We start from the raw sequence: 14,953 nt of genomic DNA on the forward strand, positions 1-14,953 counted from the left end.
CTTAGTCCCCTCAGTTCATCTTAATTCCACACATAACAACGTGTTTTACGTTTCCCTCACTCTTTTTTTTTAAATATTTATTTATTTACTTTGGCTGCTCCAAGTCTTAGTTGGGGCACGTGGACTCTTAGTTGCGGCATGCACGTTGGATCTAGTTCCCAGACCAGGGATCGAACCCGTGCCCCCTGCATTGGGAGCACAGAGTCTTACCCACTGGACCACCAAGGAAGTCCCTCCCCCACTCTTTATGTCACTCTCTCCTATCCTTCACTTGTTTGAAGCTCATTTTCGAGGACAGTGGTTTCCAAACTGCACCCCGCAGCACCCCAGGACCCTGGCTGCGCCTGCAGGGCATCACAAGAGAGCCCAGATTTCCTAGGGAGATGCAGCAGAGCTCAGCCTCTGCCCACACTCATGCACCACTGCCTTGAGCTGACTCATGGCTTCAGCATTAGATCACACTGCATCCGCTCCAAGACATCTCGTGAAGCCAGTGGATGCCGCCATACAAAGCAAGTACCTACCACCTTACACCCATTCACCCATTAGCATGGCTGCCACAAGGAAACAAGGCAAATAATAATAATAATGACCCTCAGAAAATAACACGTGTTGTTGAGGATGTGGAGAAATTGGAACATTTCTGCACTGTCGGTGGGAATGTAAAATGGTGCGGCCACTATGGAGAACAGTATGGAAGTTCCTCAAAAAAATAAACACAGAACTACCATCTGATCCAGAAATTCCACTTGTGAGTACACACCTAAAAGAACTGAAAGCGGGGACTCAACGAGACATCTGCATTCCCACGTTTATAGCAGCACAATTCACAATAGCCAGAAGGTGGAAACAACCCAAGTGTCCATCAACAGATGAATAAATAAAGAAGATGTGGTCTATACATACAAGAGAATATTATTCAGTCTTAAAAAGGAAGGACAGGGCTTCCCTGGTGGCGCAGTGGTTGACAGTCCGTCTGCCAACGCAGGGGACACGGGTTCGTGCCCCGGTCCGGGAAGATCCCACATGCCGCGGAGCGGCTGGGCCCGTGAGCCATGGCCGCTGAGCCTGCGAGTCTGGAGCCTGTGCTCCGCAACGGGAGAGGCCACAACAGTGAGAGGCCCGCGTACCGCCAAAAAAATAAGAAGAAGAAGAAGAAGGACATTCTGACAGAAGTGCCCCTGGAGAGGACAATGCAGAAGTAACATCTGCTGGCCCCTGAGAGTGCCACCCAGCCCCTTGAGGGATAAGACCACCCTTTACCCAAATGCTCTGACCCTCGTGGCCCAACCCTGGCCACCAGAGGCAAGAGATGGTGTTAGGGAACCACTGACCAAAACCACCCGCCTTGGCCAGGAACAATGATAAGCGCTTGCCTGAGTTGTCTCACAGCACGACGTCCCAATAAGGAACATGGTGCTGCCACCGAAAACTAACCGGGGGAATTCAGGAGGGGCTGAAAGGAGGGAAGAGATGCCAGCCCATAATATGCCCTGACAACCTCCCAGAGTCCTTTGCACTGGAATCCATCTTGGCTGAGAGATGCACCCACCACCGGGAAGGACCCTGAGTCACCAAATATGGGCCAGGCAAGATGACTGGCCAGAGACAACCCAGAAACTAACCGCATCACCATAAAACCCGAGATTTCAAGCCACGTGGAGAGCAGTCCTCCTGGGTTCCCTTACCCTACTGCTCTCCGCCCGGGCGCCCCTTCCCAATAAAGTCTCTTGCTTTGTCAGCACATGTGTCTCTTCAGACAATTCATTAATTTATTTATTTATGGCTGCGTTAGGTCTTCGTTCCTGTGCCCGGGCTTTCTCTAGCTGTGGCCAGTGGCGTCTGCTTTTTGTTGCGGTGAGCGGGCTTCTCACTGCAGTGGCTCCTCTCGCTGTGGAGCACGGGCTCTAGGCACGTGGGCTTCAGTAGCTGTGGTGCATGGGCTCAGTTGCTCCACGGCATGTGGGATCTTCCCGGACCAGGGCTCGAACCTGTGTCCCCTGCATTGGCAGGCGGATTCTTAACCACTGTGCCACCAGGGAAGTCCCAACAATTCACTTCTGAGTGTTTGACAAGACCCCACTCTCGGGCCCTGGAAGGGGTCCCCCTTCCTACAGCAATGGGAAAAGAGCACACACACAGCCCTCCCTCCACTGCCCACTCCCAAGATGGGTAAGGCTCCAGCCAGACAGGAGAAGCTCCAGAGGGTCCACGATGGCTCACCTGTATTCCTGAAATGAGACTCTTCCTGGGATTGAAAGTCACCAGAGAACATGTTATTGACTTAGAACAACAGAAAGTTCCAGGGCCTCCCTGAAGGGTCATTTGGGCCAGGAAAGAAGTAGCCCCTGGAGCAGGTTCGGAGGGACAGTGGGGGCAAAGTTAAAGCTATGCCTCACTCGTTTCTTGGCAGTCCAGGTGACTGGATGTAGTGGGGACAGCGGCCTCCAGCTCTGAAGTCTCTGGGGGACACCAGCGTCAGCTCCACAGGGGGTCCGAGCCAGGACACGCCCTCCTCCAATAGGCTGGACCTGGTGTCCTCCGGCCGCAAGACTCCGCACACAAGTGCCGTGCACACGTGCACTCTGTTCTCTGTCACCCCAAACCCAGTTCAGAACCACAGAAAATGCTGCCATGTCCGTCCTCTGGGTAGGATGCACGGCTCTGACACCGGCCCCTAGGTTGGCGTTAGCACTACTAGCCCAGCACCAGCCCAGACCGAATTCACCAGCTTCTGAGGGTGAAAACAGCCCTGATACTTGGCCTGCATCTGGAAACACCCCCAGCAGCAGGAGGGGTCACAAGGACATACCCCTGACAGCACACTGCTGGTAGAGCAGGGGGCTGGGCCCTCTGAGAGGTGGGGGGACAGGATCTTTGCGCCTCCATGGCAAATCGGCCACTTTCTCCCTTCTCCTGACTTCTTGTTCTATAGATGTAAGTGGGCCAATACTACCCTGTAAGTAAACCACCGCTATAAAATGCTTCCATTTGAGCAAAGAAGCAACATCATCTTTAGCGAGTGGGCAGCAGAGCCAGGCTGCCTCATTCAAGAACTCTGGTCTTTAGGAATACATATTTTTCCCCTTCCCCTGATGCAATTGGGAAAATAATATTTTTTACACTTGCAATTAAGAGCAGAACGGATGGCAACGGTTTAAAAATCTGTTCATGAGACTCGATGCTGGCGGAGGGATCGCTGACAAGACATGGAGGACGGGGGCGATTCTGTTTTTCTTGACGCGCGGAAGGCCCGCTGTTGCGATCCCCAAAACAAAGTACTGCAGGCATAGGGAAAGGGGTGGGATGGAAGGTTCATCCACAGTGAGAGGGCAAAACAGCTAGTAATTTAGAAGTGACAGCAGGAGAGCCCACCTGCCTCTGTGTGGCTGGGCCCGCCCAGCTGCCCGGTGTGACCACGGCCCCAGCACCACCACCAGCACCATCATCATCTTGCATTTCCCGTGGCAGCTGTGGGCCACTTCCTCCATTCACTGCGGACTTCCGGAGCCTCCCGGATACAGGCTCCCTCATCTGGGCTTCAAATTCACCAAAACCACAACGCACAAGAGAAATCCTACAAACTAGCTGTCACTGTGACCAAGGGGCTTTGCCTCTTTATTTATCACTTTTAGTTTATTCATTCAGAACCTGCTGAAAGGGAACAGGACCCTGTGGGGCTCCTGGGCACAAAAGCCTTTCTGTGTCCTCCATTTCTTGATTACAGGAAATAGGCTTCATTCAGCCCCCATGACCTTCCCTGAGTTCCATCGGGCAGGTTCAAACAGTTGCTAATCAGGGAAGGGAGGGGATCCAGAGACAAGGGAGGAACAGTCAAGAAACAATAGTGCAGCCTTGGGGCAGGGTCCTGGGTCCTCAGGGGATACACATAATAACATGCCTTTGAGTTCTGCAGAAACTAAGGCCCCCACCCAGGTGGAGGATGGAATGATGATGTTGGCCGTCATGACTTCAATCAACTAAAGCTTGGACTCTGTTGATTGAAGTTCTATGCTGAATTCTGCTCTTCTCAAGCCCCCTCATGAATATGCATGTACCCTTAAGCTTAAAACTTCCCCAATTTTGCTGCTGGGGAGACGCTGCTTTGGGAAAGATCCCTGGTGTTCTCCTTACTTGCTGCAACTAATAAATCCTTCTTTCTCCGGATCTCCGCTTACTTGTGTCTCTTGGCTCGAAACCCACCAAGAGGCGAACCCAGTTTTCAGGTAACACATGCCCTCCCCCACACCTTCCCACCACACCAACAGGGCTCCTGTCTGATAACAGTGGATTCCAGCTGAAGGAGCTCCAAGACCAGACCCTCTCTGAGGAGCAGGACTGAGGGAAGCCCAGTGTCCAGAGGGGAGGCCAAACCAAGGCCACTGGAGGAGTCTGAAGCCTCTGGAACCTACAGCTTCAGCAGACACGACACACAGCCCAGCTCCTAATGAGATTTACACAAATTCCCACAAGAAGGCATGTTACCTCGGTTCCTATTTCACAATATAACATATCTGACTTTCAACAACAAATTAGAAAGCACATCAAGGGCAAAAAGAAAACAATTTTTTTAACACCCATATTCTAAAGAGATAATAAAGCAAGCATCCTAACTGGACTCAGATATGACACAGACTTTGGAATTATCAGACTGGGAATTTAAAGGAACTATGATTCATATGCTAAGGGCTCTAATGGGAAAAGGAGACAGCATACAAGAACAGAAGGGTAATATGAGCAGAGCGATGGAAAGTCTAAGAAAGAATCCAAAGGAGATGCTAGAAATTTTTTAAAAACTGGTAATAGAAAGGAAGAATGCCTTTGATGGGCTCATCAGTAGACTCAACACGGCTGAGGGGAAAATCAGGGAGCTGGAAGATAGGCCAATAGAAACTTCCCAAACTGAAATGCAAAATAAAAAAGAAGGCCAGTGTGGGGGTGAAAGCAGAGACAGAACAGAGCATCCAAGGACCATGGGACAATATTGAAAGATACAGCATACGTATAACTGCAGACCCAAAGGAAACAAAAGAGATAATGAGGAAGAAAACATATTCGAGCTAATAATGGCCAACATTTATTCTAAAATTAACAACAGACACCATCAAACCACAGATCCAGGAATCTCAAGGAACACCAAGCAGAATAAATACTTTAAAAAACAACAACATGGGATTAGCAGATGCAAACTATTATATATAGGATGGATAAACAACAAGGTCCTACTGTATAGCACAAGGAACTATACTCAATATCCTGTGATAAACCATAATGGAAAAGAATATGAAAAAGAATGTATACATATGTTTAGCTGAATCACCTTGCTGTACAGTAGAAATTAACACAACGCTGTAAATCCTATACTGCAATAACAAAAAACAACAACAAAAACTACACCTAGGCATATCATACTCAAACTGTAGCAAACTGAAGACAAAGAGAAAATCAAGAAATAAGCTAGAGGCAGGTGGGGAAACATTTTATCTATAAAGGAACAAAGATAAGAATTACATCAGACTTCTTGTGAGAAACTAAGCAATCAAGAAGGGAATAGGTGAAAATCTTCAAAGCTTTAAAAGAAAAAGAAAAAAAACCTCCACTAACCTGTACTTCTATATCCAGCAAAACTAGCTATCAAAAGTGAAGGAGAAATAAATACTTTCTCAGACAAACAAATACTGAAGGAATCTGTCACCAGCAGACATACCCTGAAAGAAATATTAAAAGATTCTTCTTCACACAGAAGGAAAACTATATACGTTGGAAACCTGAATCTATATGAAGAAAGAGTGTGTAAGGAGGAATAAATGAAGGTAAAATAAAATCTTATACTTTTCTTACTCTTATTTGATCTAAAAGATGACTGTTTATTTAAAACTCTAATAGTAACAATGTATTGTGATGATTCTAGCTTATGGGTAAGGGAAATGAATGACAGCAGTGTCCCAACGGACGGGAAGGAGGAACTGGGAATAGTCTGTTTTAAGGTACTTGCACTAAATCTGAAGAAGTATTGTGTTATTTGAAGGTGGACTTTAGATTACTTAAAAATGTATATTGTAAACTCTGAGTCAAACAATAAAAAATTTTCAAAGAATTAAAAATGATAAGCTAAGAAAAATATAGTTGATTCCTATAAAATGGTCAATGAAAACCAGAGAAGTGAGAAAAGGAAGTGGCAAGAACAGAAGACAGTGAATGAAAAGTTTGCTATCCACTTATATGTGGAATCTAAAAAATGGTACAAATGAACTTATTTACAAAACAGAAATAGAGTCACAGATGCAGAACAAACTTATGGTTAGCAAGGGGTAAGTGGGGGGAGGGATAAATTGGGAGATTGGAATTGACACACTACTATATACAACTAATAAGAAGCTACTGTATAGCACAGGGAACTCTACTCAATACTCTGTAATGACCTACATGGGAATAGAATCTAAAAAAGAGTGGATATATGTATATGTATAACTGATTCACTTTGCTGTACAGCAGAAACTAACACAACACTGTAAATCAACTATACTCCGATAAAAATTAATTTAAAAAAAGAATTGATTGACATCAATCTAAATACATCAATAATCATTTAAAATGTAAATGGTCTAAATGCACCAATTAAAAGACAGAGTTTGTCAGAGTGGATAAAAACACAAGACCCAACTACATGCTGTCTACAAGAAACCCATTTAAAATATAAAGACACTTTTAGGTTGCAAGTAAAGGTATGGAGAAAGATATACCGTGCTAATTCCAAAAGAAAACTGTAGTACCAACAGATGAACCTATTTGCAGGGCAAGAATAGAGACGCAGACGTAGAGAATGGACATGTGGACACAGTGGGGGAAGGGGAGGGTGGGATGAACTGGGAGATTAGGTTTGACATAAATACACTACCATATATAAAATAGGTAGCTAGTGAGAACCTGAAGCACAGGGAGCTCAGCTCGGTGCTCTGTGATGACCTAGATGGGTGGGATGGGGGGGAAGGAGGTCCAAGAGGGAGGGGATATATGTATGCATATAGCTGATTCACTTCATTGTACAGCAGAAACTAACATAACATTGTAAAGCAATTATACTCCAATAAAAAATAAACAAACAATAATCTCATTTCAAAATTAAAAAAAAAAAAGGGGCTTCCCTGGTGGCGTAGTGGTTGAGAGTCCGCCTGCCGATGCAGAAGACGCGGGTTCATGCCCCGATCCGGGAAGATCCCACATGCCGCGGAGCGGCTGGGCCCAAGAGCCATGGCCGCTGAGCCTGCACGTCCGGAGCCTGTGCTCCGCAATGGGAAAGGCCACAGCAGTCAGAGGCCCGCCTACCGCAAAAAAAAAAAAAAAAGAAAAAAGAAAACTGGGGTACCAATACTCATTTCAGACAAAGCACACTTTAGAATAAGGAAAACTGTCAGGGATAAAGAGGGGGCATTACCGCATGATACGTAATTCAATTCTCCAACAGGAGATCGCAATCGTAAATGGCTATGCACCTAACAGAGCATCAAAATATATGAGGCAAAACTGATAGAACTGCAAAGAGAGAAGGACAAATCCACGATTATAATTGACAACGTTAACATCCCCTGTCAGTAACTGATAGAACAAGCAGGCAGAAAATCAGCAAGGATGGTTCACCTGGACAGCACTATCCATCACCCGGGTCTCACTGACATGCATGCAATATTCCATCCAACAATGGCAAAATACACATTCTTCTCAAGCTTGCATGGAACAGTTACCAAGTGCCTTAGTCCGTATGGGTTACTATAACGAAATATTAATACTACAGTGCCATACAAACAACAAAAATTTATTTCTCACAGTTCGGGAGGCTGGAAGTCCGAGATCAGGGGCCAGCCTGGTCAGATGAGGGCCCCTTTCTGGATCTCAGACTTCCTGTTGTGTCCTCACATGGCAGAAGGGGTGAGGAGCTCTGCAAGGTCCCTTTCATAATGGCACTAATCCCATTCATGAGCATGCCGCCCTCATGACCTAGTCACCCTCCAAAGGCCCCACCTCCTAATACCATCACCTTGGGAGTTACGATTTCAACATATGAATTTGGGGCGGGGTTTGGGGGGGACACAAACATTCAGACCACAGCACCAAGACAGAACACATTTTGGGCCATAAAGCACACATGAACAAGTTTTTTAAAAGCTGAAATCACTCAAAGTACATTCTCAGAGCAGAATGGAATTAAACTAAAAATCAATAAAGGAAAATGGGTGAAATCCCCAAATATCTGGAAATTAAACAACATAATTCTAAACAACACATGGGTCAACGAGGAACTATCAAAAGTTTTTTTAACTAAATGAAAACAAAAGTACCACTTGTCAGAATTTCTACAATGTATTTAACAAAAGCAGTGCTTAGAAATATATAGCATTAAATGTATACATTAGAAGAGAAGAAAGATATCCAATCAATAACCTAAGCGTGTACCTTGGGAAATAAAATGAAGAGAAACTGAAGCCTAAAACAAGCAGAAGAAATATAATAAAAATGAGAGCATAAATCAATTAAATTGAAAACGAAGAGGAAATACAGAAAATCAATGAACCCAAAATCCGTTTTCCTGACCAGGCTAGCCAAGAAAAAGAAGACACAAACTACCAACACCAAAAGAGAGAGAGGAGTCATCAACGCTGATCCCACAGAAAAAGATAATAATAGCCCATTAAAAGGGTAATAATAAAGGAGTACTACAAAGAATTCCATGCCCCCAAATTTGATAATTTGGATAAAACAGACCAACTCCTTAAAAGACATGTACTACCAAAACTCACTCACACAAGGAGAAACAGACAAACAGAATAACTATATGTATCTTAAAAATTGAATCAATAATTAATAACCTTCCCAAAAGAAATCACCAGGCCCAGATGGTTTCTCTGCTGAATTGTACCAAACATTTAAGGAAGAAATGATACCGATTCTCTATAATCTATTTCAGAAATTAGAAGAGGAAGGAACACTTCCTAACACATTCTATGAGGCCAGCATTCCCCTAATATCACAATCTGGCCTAACAGCACCCTAGCGGGAAGCGGGCAACAGCGCCACTCAGATTGGAGCATCCCCAGCGGCAGAAGGGGACAAGGTGGGTCTGAAAGGAGAGAAGAAGGGTGACAGGAAACCACGTCTGCTCTGCGTGGCTTGTCCTCTGGGGACGCCCCAAACTCGTCTTTCTTTTCTCCTCATCAATTTGTCAAAACAGAAAACGGTGAAACACGTGAGCGTAGCTGCATTGGAGCTTCTGCTGGAGAAAGATGAGGGGGGCGGGCCCAGTTGTCCCCCAGCCCCCGGGGCAGCCTGTGAGTGCAGATGCTCAGATGACCAGGCACGCAGGGCAGACAGCGTGGTGACCCCGCAGGTCCTACTCACCGGGAAGCTGCAGGCGCCTGGGGACCCTGGGCCATCCGCAGATCGGTCCTGGCCCGGCCGTCGGCTCCCCCGACGAGATGCAGATGAGATGCAGCGACGCTCGGATGCTCCAGAGACTGAAATGAAAGAGGACACAGGCTGGAGTCAGCGGGCTGAGCACACAGGCTGCTCCTGGACGAGCAGAAGGAAGTTCTCCGATGCAGTGCCGGACCACAGGCTCCATAAAGCTCCCTGTGCCTGACGTCAAAGCAGCTCAGGACTCTGTGATCAGAGCTCCCGGGGTCCACAGAGCCACCCGACAGTTTGAAAATCAAAGAGTGGCAAGGTGATCATGAGTCTCCCCAAGTTTTCAGGGGAGCCCTCCCTCTACTCCCAAAAGCCAGCGGGCACTCAGGAAGCAGCCACTGGCCCCGGTCTCCTGGGGATGCATTTCTCTAACCCTTTTGGAGGAAGATGCAGGAAACCCCGTGGCCTTAAAGACTACAGGTTCCTTTTGCTCTGACAGGAAAGGAAGCATATTCTTCAAGGTTCTGTCCCCAACTTGTTTTCCCAAAAAAACCAAAATGCTACACAAGATAGAGCTTGGTGATGTCTGGGTTATCTTAAAATTGTGTGCATTGCACACGGTGCAGTGGGGGTAGGAATTTTACAAAATGCACTAAACAAAGTCTCGTCAAAGAAAGGGTGAGTGTGTGCATGTGCGGGTGTGCAGCACAAGCCACCCCGTGTGCAAGGGCCACCGTCTGCTCCCTGACACGTGGGGGAGCCACCCTGGCAGGGGCGGCACCTGCATCTCTGCGTACAGCTGGGCCACAGAGAGACCTTGGCTCAGACCTAGCTCTGCCCTTACAGCCTGTGAAGGCTCCGGAACCTCCTGGGGCTCCGTTTCCTCATCTCGGAGGATGCCAGGGGCGCTGAGATGTGGGGATCAGGCCCCACTCCAGCTCCGGCAGCCTGGTCTCCCTGCCTGTCCAGTGAGGGCACAGACCCGCATTAACTTACAAGAGTCCTTGAGCTCTGACGTGCAGGGCTCCTGCCATGCTTCCTGCCCACAGAGCACGCTACCCAGCTGGGGGCCTCCTAAATCCAATCACGGACCCCCTCCACCCTCCAAGCAGATGACACCCGGCCCAAGTCACACCGTGCCTGCCCCCACCTACAGCCAGGGACGCTAGTGGGGTCTGGAAGCACGGTGCTGCACCACGCGGTGATCAGCTCTGGACCATGAGCTCCCGGGTCTGTGTTCTGCCCATCCCTGCGGCCTTACCCCCGTCACACCCCCAAGACCCAATGCTGTCGGGGTCTCACACCTTCCAGGCCAGTGTTTCAGCCATTCCCTTTTCACGCCTCTAGAATCTTACTGACAAACTACTATTCATCCTTCAAAACCCAACTGGGAGAGGCGTCCCTGAACTCCAGCTGTAACCACAATCTTCTCAGCCTGTCTTGTCTCTGCAGTTTTCACAATCATTCCCAGCCACATCTCCTTGCTCCCTCTAGGCTCCCGGCCTGCCAAAGGCACAGCTTTCCAGAGACTTCACATGCCACTGCAGCCAGCAAGCCGAGGACATGGGCCTCAATCCCAGCCTTAAGGAAAGGGGAGGATAAATGCAAAAAGCAGCAAAGATGGGGAAGCGACTCTGAGAGACGAGGATGGAGCATCAGGCTGGGGTCAAAGGCACCAGCTACAGCGGACGGGAAGCAATGGAGCACGCCACTGAGAGCGCTGAGATCACACTGAGTGCCTGCCAGCCCCTGAAGCTGCACGCTCCCCATGCTGCAAAACCGCCTTGAACCCACCCACCCCGTCACCTGCCACGGGCTGCAGGCTGCCACGCGCAACGTGTCCCTGAGGCTAAAAATGCAGCCAGCTTCTCAGCCACGCTCCTGCTCCACAGGCCAGCCACAGTGGGTAGGGGTGGCTGCCTGGGAATCAGGGCGTCTTTGGTCAATGGTCCACCCACCCTCCATTCAACAGCCACCAGTGGGGCCACCCCAGTGCATGTCAGGCTCAGGCCCTCGGCTCCATCTGCTGTGACGTCCGGCAGGACTCAGGTGACACAGTGCCTCCCTCCCTGTGCCCAGCCACTCACATGGTGTGCCCTGAAAAAGGTTTGCAGCAGCTCATAAATCCCCACGGTTGTGTATCAATATTGGCTCATCAGTGGTAACTAATGTACCATACTAACACAAGATGTTAATAACAGGGGAAATTAGGGGGTATGGGGGTTACAGGCCATATGGGAACTTTCTGCTCAACTTTTCTGTAAACCTAAAACTGCTGAAATAATTATGCTTCCAAATTTTAAAAAATATGGTGGTTCGACAGATGAATGGATAAAGAAGATGTGGCACATATATACAATGGAATATTACTCAGCCATAAAAGGAAACGAAATTGAGTTATTTGTAGTGAGGTGGATGGACCTAGAGTCTGTCATACAGAGTGAAGTAAGTCAGAAAGAGAAAAACAAATACCGTATGCTAACATGTATATATAGAATCTATAAAAAAAAAAATGGTTCTAATGAACCTAGGGGTAGGAGAGGAATAAAGACACAGACACACAGAATGGACTTGAGGACACAGGGAGGGGGAAGGGTAAGCTGGGACGAAGTGAGAGAGTGGCATGGACATATATACACTACCAAATGTAAAATAGATGGCTAGTGGGAAGCAGCCGCATAGCACAGGGAGATCAGCTCTGTGCTTTGGGACCACCTAGAGAGGTGGGATAAGGAGGGTGGGAGGGAGACGCAAGAGGGAGGGGATATGAGGATATACGTATGCATATAGCTGATTCACTTTGTTATACAGCAGAAACTAACTTAACACTGTAAAGCAATTATACTCCAATAAAGATGTTTTAAAAAAAAAAGAATCATAACAACATTCCTCTACTAGAAGGGCTTAAAAAAACAAAACAAAACAAAAAACAAAAAAAAAAAAACATTGACAAAACCAAATCCTGATGAGGAAATGCGACAGCTGTAACACATACCTTGCTGATGCGGGTGCAAAATGATGCAGCCACTTTGGGAAACATGTTGGCAGCTTCCTACAAAGTTGTACAAACACTTATCATAAGACCCAGCCATCCCATTTCTCATATTTACCTAAGTGAGACGAAAACTTACGGTCACATAAAACCTGTACATGTGTGTTTATAGCAGCTTTATTCATAATAGTAAAAAACTTGGTGCTGAATTTGACCAATGCTTTATCTGCATTTATTGTGAAGATCGGTTTTTTTTCACCTTTATTCTACTAACATGGTAAATTGCGTTGATTGATTTTCAAATGTTGAATAAACCTTGCCTTTCTGGGATAAACCACACCCCCCAAAAAAATATGGTGGTTGATATTCAGAAGGCTGAATGTAAGAATGGGTATAATTGAGGAGCTGATGGGTAAACTGATAGATGGAACTAAGGGATTCTCCCAGAATGCAGTGCAAACGGACCTTGGGCAGCACCCCTGGAGGACAGGTTTTTCCTGACTTTAATGAGAGTCACTGGGCTCCGAGAGCATCCATCCCCAACCCCACCACACACACAGTGTTCCTCTCTCCAAACTGTGGGGCATTAGTAGATTCTCAGGCTTTTGGTTGTTCATCTCATCTTTCCCCAGGACTGCTTTGCGGGGTGAGGGGGACAGCACAGAAAACCTTAGGAACTATGTCAACCTTTGCCTAGATCTTCTGCCTCTCCCTGGCTGTGGCATTTCACAGTTCATGGTCTGAGGGAGAACCACTCTCTCTTTATTTAGCTATTGGTGGTGAATAACTTCTTTGGTTTTCTCCTTTTAAAAAAAATTTATTTCTTTAGGAGTCCCAGTGACGCCTTTCAGAAAAGCAATTCCGCCTTCTCTATCAAAAATTTAAACACGCATATCCTTTTACCCAGCAACTGCATTTCCAGGAGTCACATGTATATGAGATGATGTGAGTATAGGGATTTTCACTGCAGCAATCTTTTTAAAAACTGGAAGCAACCTAAGTGCCCATCAATAGGACAATGGTTAAATAAATTAGGGCAGAGTCCACAGGCTGGAATACTCTGAGACTTTTTTTAAAGAGGTAGGCCAATATGTACTGACAGAGAGAAATCTTACAAGCCTGGGATTGAGTGAAAACGGCAAGTTAGCTGAAGTATGTGCATGTGTGCATGTCTGTGAGCGTGTGTCTGTGTGTGTGTAGATCCCAGTTACAGACACGGCAAGCCAGCTAGACAATGTATACACATGTGTAAGTCCATGTATGAATGCAAAGGCAAACAGAACAGACCGGAAGAGCTCCCACCAATGCCCGCCAGTGCTTCCTCTGTGGACGGCATGCAGATGAGAGAGGAGGCCAAGGGGGCATCACTTTGACTCTATTAAATACGTGCGTACTGGTTGGGTCTTTTACCAAAATGCGTTTCTTATTCAGCAGTATTAAGGTGAAACTCATAGTCTGTGCCTTTGAGGGTGTCACATTCTAGCTGGGAGGTGTCAGCACTGAGAAAACCCACAGTGGGAAACGGCGGTCAAGAGGGAGGGGGCGTGTGTGGAGAGTGCAGGGGCCCGAGGCTCCTCGGGAAGGAAGGTCACCCCTGGCAGAGGGGATCAGAACACACACAGCATAGGGCGGCTGGGGAAACAGAAACACGCAGGCAGGGGGGGACCAGACACAAGGAGGTGATGGGGGCCAGGACCTGGGCCCAGGGCTGCACTGGACCAGGGGAGGGGAGGCGGTGCTGTGTTGATCTGGGGGAAACTGAGAATTTAGTTTCACTCACTGAGGGGTTCCCATGTGTGTATGTGTGTGTGGTGTGTGCATGATGTATGTGTATGATATGGGTATACGTGTATGTGTGTGTGGTGCATGGTGTGGTATGTGATACATGTAAGTGTGATGCATGTGCATGCATGTATGTATATGATGTATGTGTACGATGTGTGTATGAGGTGTGTATGGGGTGTGTGTATGGTGTGTGTGTGTATGGGGTGTATGGTGTGTGTGTGTGTGTATGGGGTGTCTGTGTGGGGGTGTGTGTATGGTGTGTGTGTGTGTGTATGTGTATGGCGAGTGTGTGTATGGGGTGTCTGTGTGGGGGGGTGTGTGGTGTGTGTGTGTGGGGGGGTGTATGGGGTGTGTGTGTGTGTGGCGAGCGTGTGCGTGCGCACACACACGCCCCAGGGAGGACGGGGCCGGCTGCTGAGGACGAACAGCAGGAGCAGCAGGCAGAAGCCACACTCAGGCCCAGGAGCGCCTGGACGAAGAGGGTGAGACGCACATCCTCCCCTGGAGCAGCACCCACAGAGGGTGGTCAGGGTCAGGGCGGGACGCGTTCCCTGACCCCTCTCTGGGGGCAGTGAGGTCACTCCAGCGGGGGGTTGTGCTGAGGGGTGCAGGGAGCACAGGTGGCATAGGCCCCGTGAGTGCCCACCCAGGAAGAGAAGCAGCTGGTGACAATAGCCCCCTCCTGAAATCTGGGGGACATCAAATCCCAGGGGCCGGCCAGGGGCATCCTCAGAAGAATGATGGGCCTCCAAAAGGAGACCCTACCGCGAAATGGCC

At 47.8% G+C, this 14,953-nt stretch overlaps 1 protein-coding gene across 5 annotated transcripts in view; it reads right to left on the reverse strand.

Moving 5' to 3' along the window:
- Nucleotides 1–14,953, reverse strand: part of APBA2 (amyloid beta precursor protein binding family A member 2) — a 204,146-nt gene that overhangs the window by 158,097 nt on the left and 31,096 nt on the right. For all 5 annotated transcript variants that reach the window (XM_049705674.1, XM_049705676.1, XM_012536190.3 and 2 more), the window contains exon 2: nt 9,394–9,509. The gene's annotated coding sequence lies outside the window, so the exon portion shown is untranslated. The remainder of the gene's footprint in view (nt 1–9,393; nt 9,510–14,953) is intronic.

Source organism: Orcinus orca, chromosome 2 (assembly GCF_937001465.1).
Source record: "Orcinus orca chromosome 2, mOrcOrc1.1, whole genome shotgun sequence".
Taxonomy (NCBI): Eukaryota; Metazoa; Chordata; class Mammalia; order Artiodactyla; family Delphinidae; genus Orcinus; species Orcinus orca.